Source organism: Peromyscus californicus, unplaced genomic scaffold, assembly GCF_007827085.1.
Source record: "Peromyscus californicus insignis strain IS unplaced genomic scaffold, ASM782708v3 Scaffold_8__1_contigs__length_139910024, whole genome shotgun sequence".
Taxonomy (NCBI): Eukaryota; Metazoa; Chordata; class Mammalia; order Rodentia; family Cricetidae; genus Peromyscus; species Peromyscus californicus.
In genome coordinates this window covers 3,108,131-3,115,542 of record NW_026294606.1, presented here as the reverse complement: position 1 = coordinate 3,115,542, position 7,412 = coordinate 3,108,131, and positions in this window count along the sequence as shown.

Sequence of the window (7,412 nt, the reverse complement as noted above, 5' to 3'; positions counted from 1 at the left end):
TTGGTAAGATTGCCATTTTTACTATGTTAGTCCTGCCTATCCATGAGCATGGGAGATCTTTCCATTTTCTGACATCTTCTTCAATTTCTTTTTTCAGGGACTTAAAGTTCTTGTCATATAGGTCCTTCACTTGCTTGGTTAGTGTTACCCCAAGGTATTTTATGTCATTTGTGGCTATAGTAAAGGGTGATGTATCTCTGATTTCCTTCTCCGCTTCTTTGTCCATTGTATATAGGAGGGCTACTGATTTTTTTGAGTTGATCTTGTATCCTGCTATGTTGCTGAAGGTGTTTATAAGCTGTATCAGTTCCTTGGTGGAATCTTTGGGGTCGCTCAAGTATACTATCATGTCATCTGCAAATAGGGAAAGCTTGACTTCTTCCTTTCCAATTTGTATCCCCTTAATCTCCTTATGTTGTCTTGTTGCTCTGGCTAGAACTTCAAGTACTATATTGAATAAGTATGGGGAGAGCGGACAGCCTTGCCTCATTCCTAAATGTTTTTCTTTTTAAAGTTGAATCATAAGTTCCATTTTTCTGTCAATACCACATTTTATTTATTCCTTGATGGACATTTGGACACTCCTAACAATGCTACTGTCAATGTTGACATACAAATAACTGCTTTCAATTCTTTCACACATTTACTCAAAAGTGTGGGTCTTGGGTAAGTAATTCTGTTTATTTTTCTCTATCTTAGTAGTGGATTCATCCCGACTGCTCCCCACTGTAGCTAGAGAGTTTTCTCTCCGGATCCCGCCAAGCCCCAGCAGTCCGACAGCCCACTTATAAAATAAACATACAGACGCTTACATTATTTAAACTGCTTGGCCATTAGCTCAGGCCTATCATTGTCTAGCTCTTACTCTTATATTCAGCCCATTTCTATTAATCTATACTTTGCCACGTGGCTCGTGGCTTACTGGTACCTTACATCTTCCTTGTCCTGCAGTCTCCCCCTCTGCCTTCCTGTTCCCTCAATTCTCCTCTCTGTTAGTCCCGCCTCTACTTTCTGTCTGGCTACTGGCCAATCAGTGTTTTACTTATTAACCAATCAGAGCAACACATTTGCCATACAGACCATCCCACAGCACCCCACCCTCCCCAGCACACATCTCTAGTCACCTCAACCACATTTGCTTTCCTTTCAACTTATTGTGACTCTAATTTGTCCGTCTCTAGTGATTAATGGTACAGAGTATCTTCTCTGTGCTGATGAGTACTCAGTGTTTACCATGAGGGGTGCTATCTTTTGGGGCTTTGTGGTTTAACTGGGCTGTTTTGTTTGGTCATGGTGAAGTTGGAGTTTAGGAGTTTTTTTGCATCTTCTAGATGTTAACTCCTCATTAGACTACTGGCTGGCAAATGTTTTTCTCTGAGCATTGGTTTTTCTATCACACTAAATGAAATAAGGTTTCCACTTTTGTGAAATTCAATTGATCTACTTTTAATTATTATGTCATGTTTGAAAATTACCATCAAAGCCTATGTCATGAAACTTTTCTCTTGTGTTTTCTTCTGTTTTATAGTTTGCTTTAAAAAAACATGCATTGTGTGTGTGTGTGTGTGTGTGTGTGTGTGTGTGTGTGTGTGTGTGTGTGTGTGTTGGGAGCACATGTTACAGCACACCCCTACAGGTCAGAGGACAACTTGTAGAAGTCAGTTCTCTCTTTCCACCATGTAGGCTCTGAGAATTTATCTCAGGCATTCAGGGAGGTGGTAAGTGTCTTTATCTACCAAACCAACTCTCCAGCCTATTGCAGTTCTATCGCTTCTTATGTGTAGGTGTCAAATCCACTAAAATAATGTCAGTATACATTGTAAGCTAATGGTAAGTTCCATTCATTATGTGCAGAAAACTGGATTTCCTGGCCCCATTGCTGGCAACAATGTACTTTCCCCAGTAAATAACTTTGTCAGCACCAGAAGAGTTTTAAAAACAATTTCGTACAAACACAGCCTTAAGATACTGAAGATAAAGAAACCCTTCTTCCCATATCCAGTGTCTGGGGCTCAGGGGCTTGAGGTGCAACTGCATGTGGCTGGAAGAAGACAGTCTCTGGAAAGGCACCAGCGTCCAGTGTAATCCACCTACCAACAAGTCTCCATTCCTGCTCACAAACACAAGCTTTGCCTTTGACCTTGGGCTTCAGCTCCCCGAACGGTGGAAGCTTGGTCATTGCAATAGCACCGTTGCTTGAGCCAGGTAGAGGCTGTGTGGAAGCTGCTATTCCGAACAGTGGTCTCTCTGTTTGTTGGAAAGGGATGTAAGTTCATCAGAGAATCCATGGACTCTTTTCTACTGAGTGAATCTTGACCAAGAAATGACTAAATGTAGGAGAGAGAGAGGGGGGGAGAAGAATCTTGACCAAGGAATGTCTAAATGTAGGAGAGAGAGAGAGAGAGAGAGAGAGAGAGAGAGAGAGAGAGAGAGAGAGAGAGAAGACCATTTCAACAAGAGAGTAGAGGACATGCTTGTGTCAGGCCATTGAAATATCTTCAGGTACAAAACACATTGATACATCCTAGCAAGGCCAGGTACAATGCTTGGCCTTCCTTGCTCTTCTATGCCCATGTTGTAGAAAAATGACTTTGATGACTGCTAATTATTAGCAGTATATCTTATGGATGCATCTCACTGTCCTCAGGTGGTGTGGCATGAGTATTTCTTTTGAATCCATCCACGTTTACCTTTCTTTGAACCTCAGTTATCCCATGTTGGGCCACAGACAACCACACTTATCCCACTTTCAAAGCCAGGGACATAGATAATGGCACATATGTTTAAATCAGATTGTTGTTCAGCATCCTGGCTCAGGAGATAGCAGGGAGCCAACATGTGGGGGTTAATCCCCACCTTCCCCAGACTCATCCCAGGTCAGCAGCCCCAGAACCCTCTTCCAGGTCTCAGAGCTTCTCCTTCTCAGATCCGACCTGTGCCTCTTGCCACTATCTGACTTCTACAGAAGAGGAGGACATCATTCAGCAGAAATCCCATGTGAGTGTAAAACACTCTTTGAGAAGTGGCTGTCACCTTCTTGTCTAGGACCTGTGCATCTCACACTGAACTCTTACTTGTAGGTGCTTTTAGCAGTTGAGCATGGGCTGGAAGGAAGACAGCTTCTGTGTGTTAGTTCTGCACAGTAGAACCTGGTTCCTCCTTGGACCCTACAGAGTTGAGGATAAAGCCTGGGACCCTAACTCCAGGTCTGACTTGAGGACAGTTACATCAAGAGCAGGAAGCAGGTATTAAGAGAGGCAGGGCACATGGGAAAGAACCATCATCTCAGAGTAGAGTCAGTGATTTATCAGGACTTCAAAGTTTGTTCTGAGCTCCTTGGTTTTGTTTTTGAGGGAACCCTAGGGGATGCCTATGATTGATGCAAGCATCTTTTCCCCACCTCTCCTTTGAGATAGGATCTCACCATGTTCCCAGGTTGCCCTTGTGACCTCCCTGGCAAATGCTAGGATTGCAAGCATACAGCACCTTGCCTGGAAGCAACATCTTCTTTTAAAAACATGGCTTAGGTGTGTGTTTAGGATGGGTGGATGAATGAACTCCACTGTTTGAATAACTGATTTTCAATTAAGGATTTTTATGTCTGGGCTTAAAAGTCTAACAATGCATAAGTCCTAAGAAGGGCAGAATTTTGTTTGCTCAAAATAGTTTAAGGAAGGACACTCTCATGAGGTATGGGACAACATGCTATCCTAGATGCTGATGATACCAGGTAGATGTGGGACCCCAGCCTTGTCTAGCCAGCCTGCCTTCAAAGATTCCATTTGGGCTGACTCCAGCCAGGGTCCCAAGTCTTCTGGTTCTATCTGAGCACCAGGTTTAGCAGAGAGTCCTTTGAAGTCAGTTAAGCAAGACCCATATTCCAAATACCTCTTGGTGCTTCATATCTGATCAGGTTCCTGCTCTTTTCCCCACCATGCCCTAGTTGACAGCTGCTCACTCTGGTCTTTTTGCAGCAAGAATCCTGTTAGGGCTGTTTGGTCAGAATCCTCCTTACCTCTGAGATTGCTTTGTGTGCTCCTGTGTCTCTTATCTATGACCATGCTGTATTCTGAGTTAAGCCTGTCTTCTTCCTCAGCCCCAAGGCCCCATTGCAATGGTGCTTTTGCCTATCCCAATGGTCCTTGATATATCTCATTATGGTTGAAGGCCATTGGTAACTTTTTTCCTTAGTAGCCCTTAATCTATTCTCCACTATTATATCATGACAGCAGGTGAGCTGGAATACAAGCAGAGATAAGGGCTCTGGGGATCATTGGTCTTTCACCTTCTGATGGTCTCTGGGCTAAAGTTTGTTCTACTTCTCCTAGCACTCTCAGTCTTGAGATTCCTTTTTTTTTGCAAAGCAAAATGATGCAGGCAGATGGGGGATTCTGCTATGCAGAATCACACAAGCATAGCATTGGGTAACTTTGTAAAGGGAAGGGTGAAAGTCAAGACCCTATAGCTCAGCTAAGTTCTGCTCACTGGAAGGCTCATTTTGGTTACTTCTTCCCTTTAGAAAGTTACCCAATGCTATGCTTGTGTGATTCTGCACCCTTCACTGATGTGATCACACTCACTTATACAATGGGCACCAAGGAGGACAACCATCTCTTAAGGACTGTGCCTGATGTAGGGTCCCCAATAAGTAGCATCCTTGACAACTATAAAAGCAGCTTCCAGGGATGATAATAAATTTTCTTGAGCCCTCCAGGTAAGATATTTATTTTTGTTTAGAAACGGGGTTTCACTGGGTAGCCCTGGCTGCCTGGAGCTCATTATGTAGACCAGGCTGACCTTGAACTCACAGAGATCTCCTGCCTCTGGATTGAAGGTGTGCCCTACCATGCCCCAATTCTTTGGACAGTCTTGACGGAGGCTGAAGTCTGAGACTCTAATGGATTGATGGAGAAGCATGTGCAAATGTCCCCAATAGTGCCTGGATCTGGGTAGTCCTTGAGCTCTTCACATCTTCACTGGCCTTCCTGTCCTGGCAGGAGTCTTTTCTAATAATACTTTCATGAGTACTCCTGGGCCCTCACAGAAATACCCTTTCTCTGGAGTAATGCCTTGTCCTCATTGAACACCATGGTAGGGATGTGTGAGCCTGAATCTCAATGGCACGAAGATCTTACAAGTTTCAACTCTTATAATGACACAGATGTTGCTGTTTTTAACCTCATGCAGTCTTCCTCTGCATGTGTGGCATTATTCCACAGACATTCAGCATGCAGAGTGAACATTTTGGTGGGTTTTCATATCTGCACTGTGCCCTTGTCATCTCTGTGTATTCTTGGGACATTTCCATCTCCCCAAAAGACCCTCAGGATTTGTGAGCCATGGTTAAGCACAGCTCTTCTAAACTCCATGGTCATATTCTATATTTGGTTTGTATAAAAGTATCTGTTTTGTATATTTCATATAAAAAACCATAAAGCACAGTCCTTTTGTTGCCTTTTTGATCTTAGCAGAATTATTTCAAAACTAATCCAGTTGTGACACTTATCAGAACCTAATATTTTGTTGTTGTTCTACAAGTACACTACATTTTCTTTATCCATCTGCAGTGGGTGGACAGTGTACTGTTCCCCTTGGGGCTGCTCTGAGTTGCACATAATTTTGTATAATATCCATTTCCATGTCTCTTGTGCATGTACATAGGTGGGAAACACACACTGTTCTGACATTTCCCAGGCTGTCCCACAGTGACTGTGCCACTTCACTTCCCCACTCTTTTAAAAACATTTATCTTTATTCTTTATTAGTATATGTTTTGCTGGCATGCCTGCCTATTTTCCATGTGTGTACAGTGCCCATAGAGTCAGAAGACGATGTTGGATACCTGGGAAGTGGAGTTTCAGGTGTTTGTGAGCAGCCATGTGGGTACTGGGAACCAAGCCAGGTCCTCTGTAAGAACAATTGGTGCAGCCAGGCGGTGGTGGCGCATGCCTTTAATCCCAGCACTCGGGAGGCAGAGCCAGGCAGATCTCCGTGAGTTCGAGGCCAGTCTGGTCTACAGAGCGAGATCCAGGACAGGCACCAAAACTACACAGAAAGAAACCCTGTCTCGAAAAACAAAAAGAAAGAAAAGAAGAAGAAGAGCCAGTGCTCCTAAGCAAAGGCATCTCTAGCCCCTTCCTTTACACTTTTAATAAAAAGGAACAATACCATGGTTTTTTTTCTAAGTCTTCATTTCTACCTGCGGTTTAGATTTTCCCTTTGAATACTAATGAGGCTGAACAATCCCCTTTTTCTTTCTTATTGATTCTTTGACTGAGGTAGGTTAGAGACTTAATGAATAAGAACTGTTCATACAAATGCTGAGCTGACAACTGAAGTGCAAACTACTCTAGAGCTTCTGTTTAGAAGCATTTGCACTCACACGTCTTTGCATATACACTTCTTTGCACTTACATGTCTGCATCAAAAGAATGTCTGGCAACATGATACACAAGGCAGGCAATGATTGATGCCAGTATACCTTGACTCTACTCATTACTCCTTACACTGACTTTGGAATGCAGGTAACTTAAGCCCGCTTCCGCTAGGCATAACGTTGAGGCATATGACTGACTGTCTTCAAGCCTTGACTTCATCCAGTATAAATGGGGACAATATCAGAACCTCACATAGTTATGTTAGAAATTAAGTAACACATTGATATAGCCAACTTTATCCTTGGGAAAATCCTATGCTTGAGAAATGTCCAATCCAAAAGCACATTAATACCACACTAAAATGGAGGTGTTGAGAAATTGCTTACCACCCATTCTTACTGCCTTCTCATACATTTGTCACCTCACAGTTATGCACTGGAGCAATGTTTAGCTCAGTCCAGGGAAACAGCTCTATACCCATAACCACAGCACTCTGTTCCACTGATGATAGTGGTGTGATATTTTGTTTGTGTTCTGACAAATAAAACTTGCCTGGAGATCAGAGAAGCAGAGCAGCCACCAGTAACTTCTTACCTCTATGAATCCTCAGACTGAACGGGGGCCAAGATTCATTTCCATCTGTCTTATATTCCTGTCTCCACTTCCCTAGGGCTGGGATCAAAGGTGTGCACCACCACCACTTGGCTCTGTTTCTCTTTTAGACTGGATCAATCTCATGTAGCCCAGGGTGGACTTAACTCATGATCTTCTTGCTTCCTCTTCCCAAGTGCTGGAATTAAAGGTATGTGCAACCACAGCCTGGGCTCTACGGTTAACTAGTGGCTAGCTCTGCCCTCTGGTTTCCAGGCAAGCTTTATTTGTCAGAACACAAACAAAATATCACGCAACAGATGATGATTCTCTGCCACTTTAAAAACTGAGTGTTGCGAACAGCTCCCCCTTCTAAGGATTCCATAGAGAACTTCCAAATGGATTTGGGGTCCTCAATACATGTGTGAAAATTTATAGAATGTT